Source organism: Balaenoptera ricei, chromosome 8 (genome assembly GCF_028023285.1).
Source record: "Balaenoptera ricei isolate mBalRic1 chromosome 8, mBalRic1.hap2, whole genome shotgun sequence".
NCBI classification, from domain to species: Eukaryota; Metazoa; Chordata; class Mammalia; order Artiodactyla; family Balaenopteridae; genus Balaenoptera; species Balaenoptera ricei.
In genome coordinates, this window is record NC_082646.1 from 68,263,911 (window position 1) to 68,275,921 (window position 12,011).

General features: G+C 39.3%; 1 pseudogene; it reads left to right on the forward strand.

Annotated features, from left to right (window-relative positions):
* Positions 1–6,063: 6,063 nt before the first annotated feature.
* Positions 6,064–6,387, forward strand: LOC132369854 (large ribosomal subunit protein eL42-like; annotated as a pseudogene).
* Positions 6,388–12,011: the final 5,624 nt, after the last annotated feature.

Sequence of the window (12,011 nt, forward strand, 5' to 3'; positions counted from 1 at the left end):
CCTGTCAGAATGGCTATTATCAAAAAGATTACAAATAACAAATGTTGGTGAGGGTGTGGAGAAAAGTGAACCCTCTTGCACTGTTGGGAATGCAAATTGGTGCAGCTAATATGGAAAAGAGTATGGAAAAAATAGAACTACTATATGACCCAGCAGTTCCACTCCTGAGTATTTATCTGAAGAGAACAAAACCACTAATTCAAAAAAAAAAATGCACCTGTATGTTCATTGCAGCATTATTTACAATAGCCAAGATATGGAAGCAACCTAAGTGCCCATCAATAGATGACTGGATAAAGAAGATGTGGCACGTATATAATGGAATACTACTCAGGCATTAAAAAATGAAATTTTGCCATTTGCAACAACATGGACGGACATGGAGGGTATTATGCTAAGCAAAATAAGTCAGACAGAGACATATACTGTATGGTTCCACTTATATGTGGACTCTAACAAAACAAAACAAATACACAAATATAACAAAGCAGAAACAGAGTTACAGATACAGAGAACAAACAGGTGGTTGCCAGAGGGGAGGAGTAGGAGAAGGAAAGAAATAGGTGAGAGAGATTAAGAGGTACAAACTTCCAGCTGCAAAATAAATGTCACAAGTATCAAATGTCCATTGGCGGGAATATAGTCAATAACTATGTAATATCTTTGTATGGTGACATATTGTAACTAGTTGTAACTAGGCTTATTGTGGTGATCAGTGTGGAATATATAGAAATATTAAATATCTAAGTTGTGTAACAGGAAATAACATAGTGTAGAAGTCAATTATACTTCAAAAACAAACAAACAAATTTTAAAACTCATAGAAAAAGAGATCAGATCTGTGGTTACCAGAGGCAAGGGTTGGGTGGAGGGGGAATTGGATGAAGGCAGTCAAAAGGTACAAACCTCCAGTTATAAGGTAAGTAAGTACTAGGGATATAATGTACAACATCGTAAATTTAGTTAACGCTGCTGTATGTTATATATGAAAGTTGTTAAGACAGTGAATCCTGAGTTCTCATCTCAAGAAAAAAAGTGTTTTTTTCTATTCTTTAATTTTGTATCTATATGAGATGATGGATGTTCCCTAAACTTATTGTGATAATCACTTCATGATGTATGTAAATCAAATGATTATGCCATACACCTTAAACTTATATAGTTCTGTATGTCACATATCTCTATACAACTGGAAGAAAAAAATTATCTGTCATTTACACGATGCAATTATGTGCAGAGATTAAAGAGAATAAGGGTGATCTGGACATGCCAATGGGGAAAGACTTTTAATACATTATTGTTAATAATTTAATTTTAATTAATAATTAACTTTATTAATTCTCTTTTATTCTTGAAAGCATGCTGTAGAGGAAAATGATCCCTTTTGTATAATTTATAGCATTGACACATATATGTGTAAGTTTTTTTTTTTTTCTGGAAGGAATCACAGGATTTTGCTTTTTACCTTTGGAGAGAGAAAATGAGATGGGAAGGGAAGGAGCGAGATTTTCCCTTTTCATTTTGTACTTCTCTGGAGTAAAGTTAAAGGGCTTGAAAACTTTCACCTTGGATATATATTATTTTTTAACTTTTTTTTTTTTTCTAATTTGCCACTCAACTGTTTGTAATGAAATTATGGTCTCAGCTATGAATGCCCCTTTCAATATATGTTCTGTGATAAGCAACAGAATTCCTTTAAGCGTGTCTCCTTTAGAGTGAGCAAGATGTGAACACTTTCTTAATCGAATGCACTGGAGGGATGTTGCAGGAGCAAGGGGCTTTCATGCCATTTTCCAGGGTTGGAGGGGTGGGTGTGAGGACATAGGCTAGAGCCTGTCCCAGCCATGGCCCAGAGCGCTGTCCCTCTGTAACCCTGCTGCCTCAGCCTTCGTAGGATAACCTTTCCACAAAACTCAAAAACTTGAGGGACTTCCCTTGTGGTGCAGTGGTTAAGAATCTGTCTGCCAATGCAGGGGACACGGGTTTGAGCCCTCGTCTGGGAAGATCTCACATGCCACAGAGCGACTAAGCCCATGCGCCACAACTACTGAGCCTGTGCTCTAGAGCCGGCGAGCCACAACTACTGAGCCCTCGTGCCACAACTACTGAAGCCCACATGCCTAGAGCCCGTGCTCCGCAAAGAGAAGCCACCGCAGTGAAAAGCCCGCACACCACAACGAAGAGTAGCCCCTGCTCACCGCAAATAGAGAAAACCCGCAAGCAGCAACGAAGACTCAAGCTAGCCAAAAATATAATTATTTAATTAATTAATTTTAAAAAAACAAAAAAAACCTTGAACCTCAGTGCAGCCTACATTCTCTAAAGGGCTCCTGCCCAAGCCAGGGCCCCAGACCACCCACACTGATGGCCTGTGCCCTCTCCTGCATCCCAGAAGCTGGGCTATTGCTTGTCCAGTGACTCCAGAACAACTCCAGTCTACCCAAATCAGCCAACTTCTCTGCTACCCCATGGTAGAACCACACTGCTATGGACTGACTTGTCTTCCCCCTAAAACTCATATATTAATTAAGTTCTAACCCCCAGTGCAATGGTATGTGGAGATGGGGCCTTTGGGAGGTAAATAGGGTTAGCTAAGATCATGGGGGTGGGTCCCTTATGGTGCAATTAGTGCCTTGTCAGAAAGCTTGCTTTCCTCTCCCTCAGTCATGTGAGGACACAGCCAGAACGTGGCAATCTGCAAGCAAGGAAGAAAGCCCTCACCCGGTAACCTAATCAGCAGGCACCTTGATCTTGGACTTACCAGCCTCCAGAACTGTGAGATAAATTCCTGTTGTTTAAGCCCCCCAGTCTTGGTATTTTGTTATGGCAGCCCAAGCTGACTAATATACACAATGACTAATATTCATTAGTCTGACTAATATTCTGACTAATATTCTCCAATGAAGGCTGAATCCCTCCTAAGTTTGTCCTTCTTTGGGTATGCTCCCTCAGCCCTAGGGTACCGAAGTGTCTTTACATCATAGGGTTACTCATTTATCACAATTAATAATTCTTTATATTATACTTCCTCTATTTAACCTCCTGTGTGGTTTCTGTCTCCTGATTGGACCCAAACTGCTTCATCAATATTTTCTATCTTAAAACTTACTTATTTCATAGCACTTACCCTAATTTGTAATTTTTTTAATTTAATTACTTGTTGCTCGTGTGTCTCCCACTAGACTATACACTCCATGGTGACAAGGACCATGTCTCTCTTCTGTATCTTTTTCAGTGCATAGTCGGTACTTGGTAGACCCTTACTGACTGAGTGGAAAGCAGTAAAGTGTAGTGATTAAGAGCGTGGATTCTGGAGCCATACTCTGTGGGTTAAAATCCTGGCTTAGCCTCTTAAAAACTGTGACCTGGAGCAGAGTACTTAACTATGCTTCAGTTTCCCCATCTGTAAAATGGGGATAATAATGGTACCTACCTCATAGGACTCTTGCAAAAATTAAATTGGTTAATATACATAAAACTTCTAGAAGAGTTCCTGACACATAGAAAGTGCTATATATACTATGTTATGTGAAGAAAGGTCAAAGGGCATGAAGGTAGTCTGGTGACTGGTGGAAGGATCATCATCTTCAAATATCTGAAGGACTATCATGTACAAGACCCAATTAGACAAAACTGCAACAGAAATGGAAAAGTATAGAAAAGAAGGTGGGCTAATAACAAAGCATTTGAAATGGCTTTAGCCGTCCTAAAGTGACCAGTCATTCCGGTTTGCCTGGCTCTGTGTAGGTTTTAAAACTGAAAGTCCTACCCTGGGAGACCACTTGGTCCCAGGCAAACCACATGGCTGATCACTCTAGCTGTCTCCAACAAGACTTTCTTCATGAAGTAGTGAGTGACCCTTCCTGATAGATTTGAGCAAAAGCCAAAGAGCCATGGTTCAGGGATGTTAGAGAAATTATTCCCATGTGAGGAAGAAACTGGGACTAGAAGAACTTTAACCCAGATAAAAAAGCATATATTTTAACAGAGAAGTAACATGCCTCTGGAGACAGGAAAACCCTAGTTCAAATTCTGGCTCTGCCACTTACAAGCTGTGTGATCTTGGATAACTTAATTAAGTTCCTGAGCCTCAGTTCCTTGATCTATAAAATAGGAGTAATCGTTCCTAACTTGTAAGGTTGTCATCTGGATTAGATATAATGGATGTAAAGTGATTTGCACAGTGTCTGACGTCATGTAAGTATTCGAAGGTCCGACTCTAGGATTCTCTAAGCCCAGGGTTTCTCAGCAGCGGTTCTCAAAGTGTGGTCCCTGGACCAAGAACACCAGCATCACCAGGGACTCATTAGAAATGCAAATTCTCCATCTCACCCCACACCTACTGAATCAGAAACTGGGATTGGGACCCAGAAATCTGAGTTTAACTAGCTCTCCAGGTGATGCTTGTTACACTAAAGAGATTGAAAAGCACTGCTGTAAGCAACAGTCCTGTCTCTGAAACAGAAGAATGGGAAATCTCTCCAAAACTTGAAAAGTTCTCCCTTTATCCCACCATAATATAAAATTATTTTAAAATAAGAATAGTGCTGAAATGTTGATCCAAATGCCTTTTAAAATTACATATATATGTAAACAGGCTTTGTAAACAGGCTTTGTAAACAGGCTTCACCGGCAGGAGTCATCTACACTCTGGGGTAAATATCGATATGTCAGTTTGACCGGGCCTTGGCATGCTCTCAGCCAAAAAGCACTGATAAATTGGCTTACTTTGGTTACACTGTGTAAACCACTAACTTGACCAATCATAAACTACACAGTTGAGTTGATTTCCCACACTCATAGAGGGGGTAATTCGGCAGGATAGCTGGAAAAGAATTTCTTAAGTTGTTATAACATACTTCTTTAGGCAGAAAGTCACCCTGAGGGTAAGTAAAAAGAATTCTCACTGGAGTGCACATTAATTTTTTCTCTGCCCTAACAAGTCCCAGAATATAGTGGTATGTTTACCACATACATAAATCTGGACAAAGAATCAGGTAAAAGTATTTTTAAACTGTTCTAAACTCATTTTATAAACAGACATCTTTTAATATACAAAATCTAAGATAACTCAGTCAAAATATTCCATCTTTCCTTGAAATTGAAATGCTTCTCACGATTTTTAGGGATGAATGAGAAGAACGATCTTCACTTTTCAAAGTTCTGAGAATATCTTCAAAATATTTATTTAAACACTCAAGCAGAAAGCTTCATCTACACAAAGCAATAGTATGCAAATTCCTTGTGTACGTTTGCTTTTGGAAGCAATATCCTTTGCTGTGCTTCCAACTGTGGCTTTTATCAAGCAATTCAAAATCTATTTATGTATTGAGAATTCTAGGCTCCTTACACTGTGAGAGGGGAGTATTCGAAAAATATTCTGACCTTGAGGAAAGTCAGAGGGGAGAAAAGACTGCATTTGAAACACATATTTTAGGGACTTCCCTGGTGGTGCAGTGGTTAAGACTCTGAGCTCCCAATGTAGGGGGCCCAGGTTCGATCCTTGGTCAGGGAACTAGATCCCACATGCATGCCACAACTAAGGAGCAGGTGAGCCTCAACTAAGGAGCCTGCCTGCCACAACTGAGACCCAGCACAACCAACCAAATAAATAAATAAAATATTTTTTTTTAAATAGGTCTTTTAGGGCTTCCCTGGTGGTGCAGTGGTTAAGAATCCGCCTGCCAATGCAGAGGACACAGGTTCAAGCCCTGGTCCGGGAAGATCCCACATGCCACAGAGCAACTAAGCCCGTGCACCACGACTACCGAGCCTGCGCTCTAGAGCCCGCGAGTCACAACTACTGAGCCCTCGTGCCACAACTACTGAAGCCCGCGCACCTAGAGCCCGTGCTCTGCAACAAGAGAAGCCACCGCAACAAGAAGCCCGCGCACCGCAACAAAGAGTAGCCCCTGCTCGCCACATCTAGAGAAAGCCCGCGCGCAGCAACGAAGTCCCAACACAGCCAAAAATAAATAATAATAAATAAAATAAATATTTTTTTTAAATCTAAAAAAAAAAAGTATTTTAGCTTCTTTCGGTGCTGATAGCAGTCTTGCAAATATGGTGAACGTTTCTAAAACCGGCCGGACTTTCTGCAAGAAGTGTGGCAGGCACCAACTGCACAAAGTCACACAGTATAAGAAGGGCAAGGACTCTCTGTATGCCTAGGGAAAGCGGCATTATGACAGGAAGCAGAGTGGCTATGGTGGCCAGACTAAGTCGATTTTCCAGAAAAAGGCTAAAACTACAAAGACAATTGCGCTGAGGCTTGAATGCGTTGAGCCCAACTGCAGATCTAGGAGAATGCTGGCTATCAAGAGGTGTAATAAGCACTTTGTGCTGGGAGGAGATAAAAAAAGAAAGGGCCAAGTGATCCAGTTCTGAGTTTATTTTGTTTTATTATGAAGACAATAAAAATTTGAGATTGTTTACTTTTAAAAAGTAGGTATTTTAAATATACTGTGATATACGGACATAGAGAACAGACTGGTGGTTGCCAAGGGGGAGGGGGTCGGGGGAGGGACAGTGTGGGAGGCTGAGGTTAGCAGATGTAAGCTATTATATATGGAATGGATAAACAACAAGGTCCTACTGTACAGCACAGGGAACTATATTCAATATCCTATGATAAACCATAATGGAAAAGAATATTTTTAAAAATGTATATATATGTATAACTGAATCACTTTGCTGTACAGAAGAAATTTTTTTTATATCTTTATTGGAGTATAATTGCTTTACAATGGTGTGTTAGTTTCTGCTGTATAATAAAGTGAATCAGCTATATGTATACATATATCCCCATATCCCCTCCCTCTTGCACCTCCCTCCCACCTTCCCTATCCCACCCCTCTAGGTGTACAGCAGAAATTAGCACAACATTGTAAATCAACTATACTTCAATTTTTTAAAATGTAAAAAAAATAAATAAATAAGTATACTGTGATATATACCGTCTTCCAAACTGAATATAGTTCAATGCCAAGCTATTTTTGGAGACAATAAGACAAACAGGTGACAGATTCTTGAATGATATTAACAAGGAAGGTTTCCTGGAGGAGACGGGACACGATAAAATAAAATTTATATTTTAAGGCAGGATGAGAACATTTAAACATAAAATTCTTTCTGTCCGTTTGGGCCTCCTCCCTCCCTCCCTAATGTGCAGTGCACATCTGCATTACACGTTAACCAGAGCTCCTCAAAGATGGGAATGCCTACTCGACACTAAACATCAATTTTTTTTCTTTCTTCTGATGCTAGCAACATAACTTCTCAGAAGATTCACATTTCTCCCCAACTCTGTAGGCGGTCATAGTGACTTAACCGCTCGATTTGTACATGTTTACCTGGACTATGTACCTTTGGTGAACTTTAGGTAAAATATCAGTGTATCATTTTGATGTATTTGTCTCGAAAACGTATTGCTATGTAACTGTGCCTTCAACTTCTAACAGGTGGAACAGTTCTCAGAGCTTCTGAGAGTCTGTCTCGTGGGTTATAATCCCCAGTTTGGTTTAAATAAAATTCTCTTTCTTCTTCTTAACTTGATTGCTAATTGAATATTTGTCGACAGACACATGATGGATGTCAAAGAATTGGTAAGTTTTAATGCTGGGATGTATTCACTTGTCACTGGTCTTTAAAGAGTGTCATTCTTGCCATTAAGATTTTGCTTGAAACGCTTCCCACATTCTGCCTGCTCAAATCCTACCCATCTTTCAAAGCCACCTCAAAGTCCATCTTCTTTCCTTCCTTCAACAAGGATCAATAATAAAATCCTTAAAATAAGAAGGGATCTTGTGCTTCCTACCTTTGGGGACAACCAGAAAGAGAGGAAGTAAAGAGTTTGAGAGTGTGTGTCCTATCTGAAGTGAGCAAACTCCAAGGGATGGAGAGTTGGTTGCAGTTTCCAAAGTAAAGTCACATGAGTATTGGCCTAACACTTTACACCTCATCTTATTTCCACACCGATCCCAGGAGACAGATATGACCACCCCCCATGGCCTCGCACCATTGGCAGATTACTGTACCCATGTCATAGGGCTGTTCTGAAGATTAAATGAGTTTTGGCAGGTAAAGTGCTGACACAAGTAAACATTCAATACCTCTTAGTTACCATTATTTAATTCCCACTAGGGGAAGTAAGGACCAATCAATCAAAAATATTAAGTAACTTGCCCAAACATGCCAGAGATACCACACACTTAGGGATAATTCCTGTGCTAATTTCTTGTCTTGGGAATTCCCAGACCAAGTGGGAAATGTCCAACACCCAACGTACCTGATATACAGACCCGTGGTTGCAACTTCTCTCTCTCTTTTTTTGGCCGAGACGGGTGGCATGTGGGATGCTAGTCCCCTGACTAGGGATCGAACCCGTGCCCCCTCCCTTGGAAGTGTGGAGTTTTAACCAAAATAAATTTCTGTTGTTTAAGTCACCCAGTCTGTGGTACTTTCTCGTGGCAACCCTAGCAAACAAATACAATTCCTATTCTTTCTTAATAATGTATACGAACTACTTAAAATATATCCCTTTGTGTCCCACTATTTAAAAGATATCTAATTTAAGATCTCAAATATTCTCTGTTAAGATCAAATATTTTAATAGTTAGCATATTTGATCAACATGTAAAATAGCTCATTCTTCAGGCTGGCTAAATATATGTATTTACCAATACTACAACCAACCACAGAATCAACAACAGAAAGCTGAAGAATCTTAGCAATCTAGTTGGAATATGTACTCAACAAAACCCACACTGACCAAGTACACTAATTGCTTTACCTTGCTCTGGTGCACTCAGGCCCAACATGGAGCACGGTGTTTGTGAACGGACATTGCACAATCATGTCAGCTGAAGGAAAATCTCTGTACTCACTCCAAAACTAGATCTGCAGCTTAAAAACATCTAATTTCACCCATGTCTGCTACAGTTAGGGAAAAACAAAAAGCTGCCTGTAGCTATCTGTGTCAAGTTACAGTTTAAGTCCCAACTGTTGCCACAGGATTTTCTCTCCTTCTAGTCTTTTGATTCCTCACAGAACCTCTTCCCCTACCTGCCTGCTGTATGCTAAAATTCCACAGAGCTTTGTCCTGGGCCCTTCTCTTGTCATTCTACATTCTTTCTTGAGTTTACCTAATCCTACCCCATAATTTTAAATTTCATCTATATACTAGCAGCTTTCAGACTTATTTCTCCAGCTCCGGAACTGTTTACTAGGCTCCAAAACTGTATATTCAACTGCCTGTCTGATATCTGTCTCAGAGATGTCAGAGACAGGGCAAGCAACATACCTGAAACCCAACCAGTGATCTACCCTTGCCCAAATGTACTCCTCCACTAATCATTTCTATCTTGGAAAATGACACTTCATTCACGCAGTCGTCCATGCCAGAAACCTGAACATCCTTCCTGACACTACTTTTTCAATGACCCTTGTATCCAGTTTAGCAAGTCCTGGTGATTCGCTATATAAATACATATATACACATATATATATACATATATATATATTTCAGGATATACGTACATTTCAGGTAGTGGAAGTGGAGAGAAATGGAGATGTATTATATATCTCTCTCCACTTCTACCACCTTAAACCTATTCCTAGCTATTTATCATGTGTCACTCAGTAGTTTCCTAAGTATTCTGCCCACATCCTCTCAAATACTCTCCAATCCATTCTCCACAGTGTAACCAGGACAATCTTTTAAAACCACAAAACCAATTCTCTAGTTTGTACACACATATTCATTGATACATATATTGCAATACATCACTTCAAACTTTTCAGTTACATTGCACCTAAGATAAAATCCGAACTCCTTAACATACCTTATGTCAAAAGAAGTCTCAGAGACAAAGGCATTAGAAAAAAAGTTTCCTTAGAAAAACTGCTTGCAAAAGTTTACAAGTGAGTTAAAGCTTTAGAAGGACTGGTTCCTCAGACACCCCTCCCCCCGCCCAAGGTTATAAGGTTTATAGTTAGCTGATTCATGACTGAAAAAGAGCAATTCTTTCATATGATTGCCAAATTTCTCCAAATTTTTGCATATCTTTAGACTTGCAAAGTCAGCATTGCAAAAGTCAATGATTCTTTTTAATAAATTTATTTATTTATTCATTTATTTATTTTTGGCTGCGCTGGGTCTTCGTTGTTGCACACGGACTTTCTCTAGTTGCAGCGAGCAGGGGCTACTCTTCCATGCCGTGGGCGAGCTTCTCATTGTAGTGGCTCCTCTTGTTGCGGAGCACGAGCTCTAGGTGCGCGGGCTTCAGTAGTTGTGGCACGCAGGCTCAGTAGTTGTGGCGCACGGGCTTAGTTGCTCCGAGTCATGTGGAATCTTCCCAGACCAGGGCTTGAACCTGTGTCCCCTGCATTGGCAGGTGGATTCTTAACCACTGCGCCCCCAGGAAGTCCCAAAAGTCAGTGATTGAATCGTTTTTTTTAGGAAGTCAGTAACATGTGGGAAACGCTGAAGGTTTCATTCATTTTGGAGACTTATAGTGTGACACTGACTTTTTTTTTTTTTTCGGTTTACCTCAGAGTGCAAATGTTTTATTTTTCCTAACTGTGACGTCTACACTTACATTGCAAGCAAGGCAATGAACCAGTTTTGCTTTACATGGATAAATCTGGGCATGATCTGACTACTTCTTATGTCTTCAGACTCAGCTCATGCTACTCTCCCCAACAATTTTTACGTTCCAGTGATATGGCCTTCTTGCCGGTTCACAATGCTCTTCCCCAGCATGCTGTCCCCTCTGTCTGGTACACACTCCCCTATTGCCTTTACTTAGCCAAATTTTACTTGTCTTCCTGGTGGCAACCTAAATGTCACTTCTTCCAAATCCCAGTCTAAACTGAGCTCTCATATTATTCAATCATAGTAACTGATAGTGCAGAACAACTGCACTATCAGTTCGGATGCCTTTGATTGCCGGTAACTGAAACACCATTTCAAATGTGTTGCTAGGGTCTTTAAAGCCAGGGGTGTTTTGGGCAAGAAGAGTAACACTCATCACTAGGTGTACTCTTGTTTAATGCTCACTTTATAAACCTTAAAATGTATTAAACGATATTTCCTGGAAATACTGTGCAATACTGTATACACTAACCACATGTGGTTATTGAACACTTGAAATATGGCTAATGCAACTAAGGAACTGACTTTTAAATTTTGTTTGTTTTTAATTAACTGAAAATTTTCATTTTAACCTGATAATTGATTCAGTTATTGGAAAACTTTTGAGTATGCTTGGTAAACTCAAGTATGTGGATCTATTTTTTTTCAGCTGCAAATTTTATGAAATCTAAGTACAGGTCCAGTAGTTCCAATTAAAATTAAGCAACTGAATTAAGTATATAAATGTAAAGTACAAACTGGATTTCCAAGACAATATGAACAAAATGTAAGCTATCTCAATTTTCATATTTATTACATGTTGAAGTTATATTTTGGATATATCGGGTAAAACAAAATATTTTACTAAAACTAGTTTCATCTACTTCTTTTTATCTAACGTGACTACTAGAAAATTTATAATTACCTACATACCTACATAGCTAGTATTATGTTTGTATTGGACAACTAATCAAAACTTAAATTTAACAAAGTTTCCACTTAAAGGTTTTGAGGGAGGTGGGAGGAAACACAAACATCAAACTGGTATTTTTTTAAAGATAGATGTGTAACATGCTGAAACTGGATTGGAGTTTGGGACCAAGAGTGGATGAAGTATTGGGTAAAACAGGAGACTATGGCAGGAAAGTGATGATATTGGTTTGGGCTAGAATGGAGGTGGTGGAGATGAAGCCGATACATATAAGAGGTACTTGGTAAAACTGACGGTGTTTACAAATCTATTTTATCAGATTCCTCTCTGGTTCAATCAAAACAGTGATTACAATCTAATTTAATCACACTCTATAATTTAATGAAAACACTAATTAAGATATATTTAGTCAAATACTATAATTTAATCAAAACGTTGATTACAAAT